This window comes from Heloderma suspectum, chromosome 2, assembly GCF_057233095.1.
Source record: "Heloderma suspectum isolate Gila_16-S chromosome 2, 16-S_ref, whole genome shotgun sequence".
NCBI lineage: Eukaryota > Metazoa > Chordata > Lepidosauria > Squamata > Helodermatidae > Heloderma > Heloderma suspectum.
In genome coordinates, this window is record NC_139459.1 from 163,864,448 (window position 1) to 163,874,582 (window position 10,135).

Genomic DNA, 10,135 nt, shown 5'->3' on the forward strand with positions numbered 1-10,135 from the left:
CTGATTAGGAGTTGTAGGCCAAAAATATCTGGAGGGCCACAAGTTAGCCACCCTGGTTGTGTACAGTCTTTGCTCATGTTTCTTTTAGCAACTGCACCTGCTCTCGTGTCCATTCAGGATCTCATCTCCATTAAGACAGGGTCATGTTCAAGTTATCAGTCTAGGTCCCATGGAGCGGGGTTGGGAAAGGACTTAGACTAGGGTATATAAGGGGATTTAGCTATTCTTGGGCATTCTCACAGTTGGATGAGAATTTCCTTCCCTGGAATTCTGCTTCCTGATTTAAGGAGGGCCCTAATTCCCATACAAATGATTACTTTTTGGCTTCAGGGAGGATTGGGGGAAAAGAAACTGGATTGGGGATGGTTTAGTAGTATCTGTTATCCTGGTTCTCTCATGCTGTTTAGAATTTTGCCACAGGCAGATGCACTGAAAACTACATAAACAAAGGCATCTATGTTGTCCATAAGAAAAATTCCAAAATCCACAATAGGACAATTTTTTTTGCTCAACATCCAGCCAGATGAGTGCTAGAGAACTCAAAAACTTGTTCATTACTTTGTGATATTTTTGTTAGTCCTAATAACAGTATTGTCATACTTTGCATTTTGTAATTTTCCTGTGCTTTGGAAAACAGCAGCAAAATTTGGTAAAGGGCAGGATGCTGAAACTGGAGGAAGATTATTTTCTATCACCTAAAGATGGGGCTTTATTCTTTGATGTTCCCACCAACCGCTAGGTACCCAGTTCAGTTAATAATTAGTTTTTTGACTAGTGCGCCAGCAAAAACTGATGATCAGGTTTGCTAATATAAAACTGCCATGTTTCTCTTTACTTCTGTTCCTCTTCCTAACAAGGAATCTGTATGTTTTGCTTTAAGCTGGAGGCAGATTTGGATAACTGCCAGATTCTATATTGTCAAAAATGGGAAATCAGAGTGTGTGTGTTATCTCAGAATCCCTAAGTGTAAACTGTAACCTGCAGAGTACCTCAAACAGACTAATCAGCTTAGTCCGCAGCCTCTTCCTATACTCTCCATGTAAAGTCAATGTAGACTTCATAGCTTTAATACCAAGCCAGCTTTCCCCCCTTCAGCTCCCTGCTTTGCTTAACATCCAGCCTGATGAAGGGTTCTAGAGAACTCAAACTATTTTGTGACCCTTGGGTTGGCCCTAATAAAGGTATTGCCCTACTGTAATTGCATTCCACTGGGAAAATGCTGGTAGAGTCAAGGAGCCCCACCTTGCCTATAAAGTCCTAACCTTACTGTGCGAATGAAGGTTTGGAGTTTTGTGGCTCTTCCTCCAGAAGAGCCTTCCTTTCATTTTCATTTCTGTATAAAATCCAGGGATGGGCAGAAGGTAAACTGGAATCTCTCCGGTTGATTTGCAGTAGAGTGGCAAGAGACACCCTGTGTTTTAACCATAGCAAAAAGCCTTCTCCCCACTCCTCAATTAGATTGGTCTAACAAAGAAAGTTTGGGAGAAACCAGCATGAAGCTTTGTGTGTGAAAGGACTGTGAGCTCAGTTCTGAGACTGAAAACAAGTTATTGCACAGGTTCTTAATTCTAAGCATACAGAAGCTCCCTTTAGCCACCATTTTCCATCTGGCCGTGATGGGTGGATCTTGAGATTCTAGTGAAAAAACAAAACAGATCCATCTAGCCTGCAGTCTGCACACTTCAATGAAGCTTCTAAGGGTGCAATCCTATGGCCGCTAGACAACATCTAGATGGCCATAGGATTTTTCATTTTCTGGGAACTGAGCTTGGAGCTCACAGGAGCAATGCGGAGCAGGCAAAAAGGGGGCGTTTCCAGGGGCCGGGAGGGGAGGGGACCACAGAAGTGCCATTATGACGCTTCCTATGCACTGTCCAGCCTCCACGCCCTGCTCTGATGCACCCTAGTTAGACAGCCAAAATTGGCCATCTAGCTGCAAATGCAGAGCAGCTGGAGTGTGAAGGAGAAGATCCCCTCTGTGCTCCGCCCACCCTGCATTGGATAGTCGGGCCCCCTCCGAGTTTGGAGGCAGCTGACTATCCCCATAGGATTGTGCCCTAAGTCTCCTGTGGCCAATGCCAGATTATTTTCTAGTCCTCCATTCTAAATAGACCTGCTCTGCTGCTTCTGGAATCTACTGCTTGGCCTTAAGCAGGTGTCCAGATCATGGAGATTGCTTGGGTTGCTAACTGACCAGGGAAAAACTCATCTGGCTTGCTCTTCTGCCTTTAACAGCAAGAAACCAGCAGGGGAATCTCTTAATGGCATAGTGGTAAATGGTATTGCTAATGTAGCTGCACAAGTACAGAAGCTGATTTTTAAAAAATATATTGGTAGCCAGCTGGTAACTCTGCTCAGAGCTGCCAAAAAGAAGAATAGGATATAAAAAAGTAAGGGAGCTTTTGATACTGGGGACTAGAGTGGCAGAGAACCAGAAATGAAGTAGGCTGATGAATATACTGATTTAATAAGCAAATATTATGCTGAACTAGATGGACCCTTGGTTTCATCCAGCATGGCTCTTCTTATGTACTTATGTCTACAGGTCCCTAACAGACCTCGGAGGAGCACAGTATGTGATATAGCACCACCTACTGATACTTAGATGGGAACATTTAAACATTTGATTTATTTGTTTAGTAAGAGAAGTAAAAAATATTTTGATCTGATCTTTCTTCCTCTACTGACACAAAGTTCTTAGTTTTTTCCCCATGTTGTAAGTAATATTTTCATATATTAAAAGAGAAATTAATTTTAAAACGTACTCACTTCCCTCCGACTTTGCTAAAATTGATTTCAGCAGTGTCTTTAGAAGTCAGAGATTGCAAATACTCAATGTGCTCAACATCATGTTCTTCTGAAGGATGCTTGACAAGCTTCCAAACGGTTGCTTTTCTTGCATGGCAGGAAAGTTTTCATGGTGATGTGTAGAGAGAGGGAGTGATCACTGCTGATCCCAGTGCTCTCTGGTTGCCCAAGCCTCTGCTGTTCGTTGCTGCTCCACCTCTGGCTCATGCTTCTGCTGCCCTTCCTGCTTAGAGCCTGGCTTCCTCTGGCTGTCAGGCCTTCTTTCATTCAACGCCTCATTCCTTCCTTCCTGTTCCACTTCTAGCCTGGCTTCCTCCTGCACAATCTTCTCAGTCTTTGATCTTAGCCTTAGCATTTCAACGAATTCTGCCGGAGCCTTATGCCCAGGGCAGAGGACTTAGTTGCTGCCGCCTGGGCTTTAGGTGGCATCCTGCCTTTGTCTACCTAAAGTAGGTCCTGGATCCAAATCAAGCTGCTTCTGCACTGCTTTGATGTTCTTTCTGGTAACCTTTGCAACTAAGGGCACAATCCTATGCATGTTTAGGCAGAAAAAAGTCCTACAACTCCCAACATGCCCCAGCAAGCCATGGGGGTTGGAGGACCTTTTTTCTGTCAAAACGTGCATCCTAAGGATGCTTCCAGGCAGAGAGCTCCTAGCGCTAACACTCGAAAGGTATTGTGTAGCTATTCCATCCCCTTTCCTTAACATTTTTAATGGTAAGGGGAAAAAAACCCATTGGAAGAAGCAGTGAGAAAACACGGGAAGGCTACAAATGGAAGGTCTCCTGTAAAATTCCATGAGTTTTGCTTCCAGCAAAAGCCTCTCCTGGAAGCACCCTAATTCTGCTCAACTAACTGGGTTCTCAGCAGTGGTGTAGTAGTACATTTTGAAGTGCGTGTGCTTATCATGACAGTCTCCATAGCCACACCCCAAAAGAAAGTCCCAAAATGCAGGCAGATCCATATCAACAAATCAGTTCTAGGATTTTCACTGGCTAGGAGCAGGTCTTTTGTAAAGGTAAAGGGTCCGAATTGCCCACTCAAGACCATGCCACCCCAAAATACTGTAGAAGTAACAATTAATTTCCCCCTAGTTACGCTGAGGATTGCTGCCTCGGAGGGAAGGAGAAGGGAAGTCTGAGTGGGGCGGCAGATGATGTCAGCGTCCCTGCTAATAAGAGCCAGTGCTGCATCCCTGCGAGTCCTGGCTCCACTGTGCCACTAGCTCTGTGAAGTTCAGCATTCGTATCCAGCTGTGGCACCACAGCCAGTCAGATGTCACAAACCTGCTCACCTTGAGGAAATTTGTGCTTCCCTTTACATCCTGGGTTTTGAGAGTCCTGATTCTCAAATCAGGCAATTCTTCCTCCAGTTGTGGCTGACACAGCAAACCCTCCATCACTAATTTAAATAGCAGGGCTTTTATTGGTATTGCTCCCAGACACGGGGATTGTGCTGCTTGAGGTGGTAAGGAAGTTTCATTTCTACTGAGGCTTTGCAATGGCTGGGAAACTTTTAAAAAACAGTTGGGACTTTAATTGATTTGAAGGCTTTGGAAAATTTTTTTACAAAAATAATTATTTTATTTCTATAACGCTGGTTGGACCTTTGGGAAAAGCTGCTTATAAATACCATAAGTAAATAAAAGTGATGCAGCATGTTTGAGCAACTCTTGGCTATGACTGGGGAGGATATTGTAACATTCCTTAATTACATCCAAGATTGTGTCCAGCAAGTGCACAGGACATTTGCACAATTATATTAATCAACATGGCAGTTAGATTACCAATGATTGTGTTACTTGGTGGTGGGGACGGGGGCGTATTGCCATATCCCAGAAGCAAAACAGACTGTGTACGGACTGGTCTGAGACCAAAATGTTGCTGCAACAAAAGCATGATATGGAAAAAGGCATGTGAACTATGCAACAAAAGGAGGGAGCTGACCATGCATGAACTAATAACAGTAAAGGTGAAATCTTAGGCATGTTTAGACAGAAAAAAGTCTTACAGTTCCCAGCATGTCCCAATCAGCATGGCTGGCTAGAGGGATGTTAGAAGCTGTAGGACTTCTTTCTGTCTAAACATGGATAGGATTGTGCCGTAACAGAGCAATCCTATTCATGGCCAGGAAAATCTGAGTTCAAATCCCTGCATTTTTCTCTTTCTCCCCCACTCATCTCTCTGTCCCTTCTCCCACTTCTCCCCACCTCCGCTTCTCTCTCTCTCCCTCCTGGAGGAAAGTTTTCCCACCCCACCCAGTTGCAGTTCCATTGGCATCAATGGAAAGTTCCCACCCTTGTTTAATTGCCAGGTGGGAGGTGATCTGGGTAGGGGTGTCACAGCATGCAGGAAAGGGAGAGTTGGGTTAATCCATCCCTCCCCAACTGCAACCCCCCAATCCTCCCCCCACATGACAAGTAAACTTAGAGAAAAACACCATTAGCAGCAATTGAAGGGCTTGTTTCTAAGTGCAGATTTTTAAGGGGGATCGTAGCACATGGGGAGTTAGCCCTTCCCTCCCTAGCTGTGTCCACCCTGAAAATGGCTCTCCCCCCACGCATGCACACACATGGCAATTAAGCTTAGAAAAATAGCACTTCCCCCCTTCTGCTGATCAATCCCCCTTGAAAATCACTCCACGCATGGCAATTAAACTTAAAAACCCTTCCATTAGCACCACTGGACCCTTGGGGAACTGGAAAAAAGATTTGTGGCTCTGGGAAGTAGATTTGGGGCTTGGGCTTGATTAAAATTGTCATCAATGCTGCACCTCTCACAAATCCTCCGGCACACATAAGAGGGCTGGGGGAAGGGAGGGTCTCATCTCCGACTGCATGTTGTGCTTCAGAGACTGCAGAATGCTGTCTCAGTGCAGCCTGAACTTGGAGACTGACCTGCCTGTTCCCTGAGTCCCAGGCTTAGGTGAGGTGTGGATTCTCATCTCTGACAGGGCACTACACTTCAGAGGCTTTGAGGGCCCCCAAAATGCAGAGTGGTAGAGATGAAGCAGGTAGTTTTGGACCCTTGGGTGTTAGCTCAGAGCCAGGGCTTGTGTAAGAAGTAAGAGAACAGGGGAAGGGGCTGGTGAATAAATCTCCTTCACCCTGCACTTTTTTGCACTTTTTTTTCTTAATTACTTAAGAGTAATTTACGTATGCATACTTTCTACCCCCTCCCACCTCTTAACATGTTTCTGATGTGGCTTTTTCCTAATTTGAGTTCCATTGCTTGTCTGTAATTCTCAGAAGGAATCTTTGATAGCTTGCTGTCAGCATTTTGCTTCCTGGGAAACTGAAAACTGTAGCCAGCTCTTCTGAAGAATGTACTTTATTCCAGTGTAATATCTTTGTGATCTTTTTTTAGTTCATCCATCATGCACAATCCCCAGGGAAGGAACCAAGGATTTAGCTTCTCCAGCTGCCTCTTACTCATTGCTAAACTGCTGCAATCTTTCTTCTTCACAACTGTCTATTGCTTAGGCTAACTGACTGGTAGTTGGAGAGGAGAAGCACAGGGAAGACAGATTGCTAAGGTGCCTTACTGCAAGAGCCCTGAAATGCAGGCTTTGCCCATGCACACCTGCTTGTAGCAAGTACCTGAAAGCTTGCCTCGCAATGGCTGGGATGTGCACAGCCACATGCATGTATGGGCAAAGGATGTTGTATCAATACATGGTGAGCTTTCCCAGGTTTGCCACAGGGGTGCACATATAAGCAAAGAAAGCTGAGAACTTCCCCATAAGTCAAAGACGGTTCGTTACAACTGCCAGCCTCTGCTGCCAGGAAGGAAGGCTTTTGTCAGAGCTGATGTTACATGAGATTTTGAGCACGCAGCACACAACAGGAGGCTTTTAAAGGTGGTAAATGCTTGTGCCTACAGTGTTACTGAGAAAAGGATGATGAACATCCAAAGCAGGCATGGCTGCTTGCTCAATAGGTGGCAGGGAAGACCTGCTGCTGCCCTTTCCCATGAAAAAGAAAAAACCGACACTGACAGTAAGCAGGTCCTCTAACAAATAGGGGGTTCTGTGTAAGGAGGCACTCTCGGGAAACAAAAAAAAGTGGCCCTTGGTGGGTTGATTTGGCAGTGTGCGTCGTTAGCTGATCCTAATAAAGGCAGACACTCTATCCGGGCAGTTTAGCCATCTTGTCTGCTATTTGTGTGAACAGTCCAAAAGAATGTCCCATTATGTGAGTAAGTTTAAATGAGGCTGATGAGGAACATGGAAGGCCTAGTTCACCTTGAGGTGATAGACCTGGGTCTGGATTGCACCACTCCAGACTGGAAGTTGAGGCTCACATGGGCTCCATGCAGAACAATGCCCTCTACATAAAAGCTAGCGTGTCAAGGAGAAGGCTAGACTATAACAAGACAAGTAGTTTTCGCTCTCTGTGTGGGGAAGGTTTGTATGGAAAAGCATTCCATTATGTGAGCCCTCCCCCGTCTTGCTCACCTTCAGTCTAAAGTGGTGCAGGCCAGACATAGATTTACCACCTAAGGGAAAACTAGGATGAAGGGCAAGTGCTGTGATAAGGCAGGGGATGATTTTATAACCTTGTGATGAGTTGTACTAAAAACAATAAACAGAGGTGTCACAAAGCCTGACCCTGGTAAGTCTGACATTTAAATATTTTTATTTTATTTTATATATTTTATTCATTCATTCATTCAATTTCATTTCTATACTGCCGAATAGCCGAAGCTCTCTGGGTGGTTCACAAAAATTAAAACCAAAGCGCACACAATAAAACAATATAAAATATATAAAACATTAAAACCACAGTATAACAATACAACCACAATAAAACCTAGCAGCAATGCAGGAATTTAAAATACAGATTTTAAACAGCAAAGCTAAAAGTCTAGAAAGCTAAACTGCTAAAATGCCTGGGAAAATAAAAAGGTCTTCACTTGCCGCCGGAAAGAATACAATGTAGGTGCCAGGCAAACCTCACTAGGGAGCTCATTCCACAGCCGGAGTGCCACAGCAGAAAAAGCCCTCCTCCTAGTAGCCACCCACCTCACTTCCTTTGGCCGGGGCTCATGGAGAAGGGCCACTGAGGATGACCTTAAGGTCCGGGCCAGCACATATGGGAGGAGGCAGTCCCTCAGATAACCTGGCCCCAAGCCATTAAGGGCTTTGAATGTTAATACCAGCACTTTGAATTGGGCCTGGAAATGGACTGGCAGCCAGTGCAGCTGGAAAAGCACTGGCGTAATATGAGCTCGCTGGCCAGTCCCTGTTAACAATCTTGCTGCGCTATTTTGGACCAGCTGAAGTTTCTGGACTGTTTTCAAAGGCAGCCCCACATATAACGCATTGCAGTAATCCAGATGAGGAGTTATCAGAGCATGGATAACTGTAGCTAGGCTATCTCTGTCCAGATAAGGGCGTAGTTGGTATACCAGCCTAAGCTGAAAAAAAGTGCTCTGTGCTGCTGAGTTGCTGACCAGCACTGATTTCACTTTTTCCTTGAGCATCTCCTGTATATGTGAACCTATGTTTATTGATCAAGTACTTCATATGTGTCGGACATGATCACCCTGATTAAAAAGGCATAAAACATGGCCAAATGTCTATTTTGAGTTGTTCTCCTTCATCCAATTTTGACCAGTGTGAGAGACAGCCAAGAATGCCTAAGGAAGCCTGAGGTAAATCTATTTGCTCTGACAGATTACTCAGTGAGGATCGGGGTAAGGAACTTCAGGGGCTCCAAGGCCACTTCCCCCCATAGGCCACACCCCTGCTGCTGCCACTGCACCACCATAATTTGGTGGTGGGGTAGTGGTGGTGGCAAAAAAAATGGTTTTCTGCTGAATTTTGGTGGCAAATCACACCAGAACCTTAAAGTGGACAAATGTAGCTTGTTTTCAAGTGAAATACAGTGAGCAAGCTTCCACGATTTTTACTGCCACTGAGCTGCCGAATTTCAGGTGCGGGGGTGGGGGTGTAGCAGGGGCCAGGCAGGAGCAGGGGCACATGTTGCCCACCTCTGGTATAAATACAAATAGACAAGTGTTCTGGTATAGGTTTTACTTCTATTGTGCATATGCACTGCTTTCTTTCACTATCCTGGTTTTACCTTTACTTTAATGAACTTTACTTACCTAGGCTGATCTGGGCTGGATCTACACTTACCGCCTTTTTTCGCTTCCAATGAGGTTTCACTGTCTGACTTTCACACTATGCAGTACCCGCCTCGAATTGGAACCGGAATTTCCAACTTCCATGCTCCCGCTTTCAATTCCCGAATATCCCGGTATTTCCCCTTAATGTGCTCTGATTATACATATCTGATCGTAGTCCCCTCCCCTGCCTGTCCATATGCGGTGGTGTTTGTATTTCCCTCCTGTCCAATCACAGCTCTTGACGGCCCCATGTCTTCTTCCGGCTACCAATCGCATGGCTTCCTCAGCAGCCTGTTTCAAGGGGCTGGATGTGCACGCGCTTGTCTGATCTCAGAAGCTAAGCAGGGTCGGTCCCAGTCAGTAATTGGATGGGCGACTGCCTGGGAATCAGGCTTCCTGCCCTGAGCAGGCGTTTGTTCTATCCCTTCAAATGAGATTAAGTTTTACCCCCCCATCCCCCACTCAGGATGCTGTTTTTTTTTAATTAAGGCGTTATTCTCACAGAATCGGGGCTTCTCCGATGTTTTTTTTCTAATTGAAGCATGATCTTCGAAGTTGTGAAGCTTCACAACTTCGAAGATCATGCCTCAATTAGAAAAAAAACATCGCGGAGAAGCCCCGATTCTGTGAGGATAATGCCTTAATTTTTAAGAAAACATGCTGAGTGGGGGATAGGAGGGGGTAAAACTTAGTCTCATTTGAAGGGATAGAACAAACGCCTGCTCAGTGCAGGAAGCCTGATTCCCAGGCAGTTGCCCATACAACTACTGACAGAGGCCGACCCTGCTTAGCATCTGAGATCAGACAAGAGCGCACAGGAAAACAGCGCAGTGCTCGACTGTGAACTGAGTTCACGCATTCGATGAAGCACTGAAACGGGGAAAATGGGTGAGTGTGAATAATCATGTTTTAATGCGAGAGCGTTTAACCTGACAGGACACCGAATTCATTGCAATGACAGGCGCTAATTACTCCTTCAAGGGTCGGTTTGTCGCTAAGGCTCTCGATGGCCAAAGAAAGATGGTTTCTGCAGTCTGCTCCCTTCCCCACCCTTGGGACCACCCCCTTTTCCCCATCGTCTTGCTCCATTTTTGAGTGCAGAGACATAGCTGGCACAGACAGAACTGTGCTGGCAACAAGAGGGTGGGGAGCACAGTTTCTGGGCCCCAAAGTGTTAAGGGAATATCCAAGGCAGG

At 45.4% G+C, this 10,135-nt stretch overlaps 1 protein-coding gene across 1 annotated transcript in view; it reads right to left on the minus strand.

The window, feature by feature from the left end:
* RAB3D (RAB3D, member RAS oncogene family) overlaps window positions 1-9,836 on the minus strand; it is a 41,751-nt gene extending 31,915 nt beyond the window's left edge. Inside the window, exon 1 of the mRNA XM_084835660.1 lies at window positions 2,770-9,836. The gene's annotated coding sequence lies outside the window, so the exon portion shown is untranslated. The remainder of the gene's footprint in view (window positions 1-2,769) is intronic.
* Between the last annotated feature and the right edge of the window lie 299 nt (window positions 9,837-10,135).